Genomic DNA, 1,779 nt, shown 5'->3' with positions numbered 1-1,779 from the left:
AATATTTAATGGTGCACCTCAGTACATGCAGAAAAATATGTTTCCAGAGTTTTATCAAGCAGAACTAACAGGGACCAGAATGACATCAATATAGATAGAAAAGATCTGCATACAAGAAGACCCATCATTATGTTATTTATAATGGCAAAAACAAAAGAAAACAATAAAAACAGGGGAACGGATAAATAAATTATGGCGTAGCTCTGTACTGGAATATTATGCAGACAGAGCATTTTGTAGACTATTTTAGGTTATGGGAAAATACTCAGTATATAATGATATATATTTTTTTAAAAAAGAGCAAGATAAGTGAAGAAAAAGATGGCAGGAAATATACCGACAGGTAAACAAAAGTCATTTCAAAATGGAGGGACTATGGATGATGTTTTTAATTTTAATTTTTTATATTTCCCAAAGTTTCCATAATGAATGTACATTCAATAAACCAGATTATGCCGCCCTAGGATGGCTTGCTGTTGTAGGGGAAAAGCCCTGGGGAAACACTCCACACTGGGAAAGGTGGTCTGCAGGACCCCTGCACCCCCCGCTTCTCTCTTCATCTGTACCCCACATCCCCGTTAGGTTCCCCCGCCCCGTCAGCCACACTGGCCCTGCCCATTTCTCCTGTGAGGCAAGCTCTGTCCCAGGGAGGCCCACACGTGCTGTGACCTCTGCCTGAAGCAAGGTCCCTGAGCACCCCAGCCCCTCTCCACATCTTTGCCTGGTTGGCTCCCTCTTATCCTTGAATTCCTTAGATGACCTGTTTTCTGGGCCACCCCATCTAAAAGACCACCTGACCTTTGCCCCCATGCCTCCCTCACGTTCTCCTGTTCATCTGCGGCTCCCTTATCCAGTGTCTCTTGTGGCTGTGAGCTCCCAGAGGGCCGGCTCTTTGTTCATTTTTGTCACCACTTTAGTGGGCATGTGGCTTCCTGTCTGGTACTCAGCACGTGTTCAATTCACATTTGTTGAACAAATTACATGCATGAAAAGTAAAGTAATAAATATTTTTTAAAATAAACTATTTTAGAATAGTTTTAGATTTGCAGAAAAGTTGCAAAGTTAGTACAGAGAGTTCCCATACACCTGCCTCTACTTTTCTCTATTATTAACATTTTATGCTACTATGATTTATTATCACAACTAACGAACAAATACTGATATATTGCTGTTAACTAAAGACCATACTTGATTCAGATTTCCTTAGTTTTTCCCGAGTGTCCTTGTTTTGTTGCAGGATCCCACCTGGAACGCTAAGTGGCATTCAGTTATCATATCTCCTTGGACTGCTCTTGGCTGTGATAGTTGCTTGTTTTTGATGACCTTGTTTTTGTTTTTGATGACCTTGATGGTTTTGAGGAGCACTGGTCAGGAGTTTTATAGCTTGTCCCTCAATTTTGGTTTGTTTGATGTTTGCTTATTACTGGGGTTACATATAATTTTGAGAAGAAAAACGTCCTTGAATGGTTTATTAGTCAGAGTTCTCCAGAGAAACAGAGCCAACACGATACGTCTATATATCTATATCTATATCATCTGCAGACGGAGTGGGGAGAGGGGTTTATTTTAAGGAACTGGCGCAGCAGCTGTGGGGCTGGCAAGGCTGACGCCTGCGGGGCAGGCTGGCGGCTGCGGGCTGGGTGGGCGCTGCGGTCCGCGGGCTGTGTGGAGGCAGAATGTGCGCGTTAGCAGGAACTCAGTCTTTTTCTGTTAAGCCTTCAACCGTGGATGAGGCTCACCCACATTATGGAGGGGCAGCTGCTTTACTCAAAAGCAGCT

The sequence above is a fragment of the Eulemur rufifrons genome, chromosome 1, assembly GCF_041146395.1.
Source record: "Eulemur rufifrons isolate Redbay chromosome 1, OSU_ERuf_1, whole genome shotgun sequence".
Taxonomy (NCBI): Eukaryota; Metazoa; Chordata; class Mammalia; order Primates; family Lemuridae; genus Eulemur; species Eulemur rufifrons.
Note: the sequence above shows the minus strand (reverse complement) of the source record.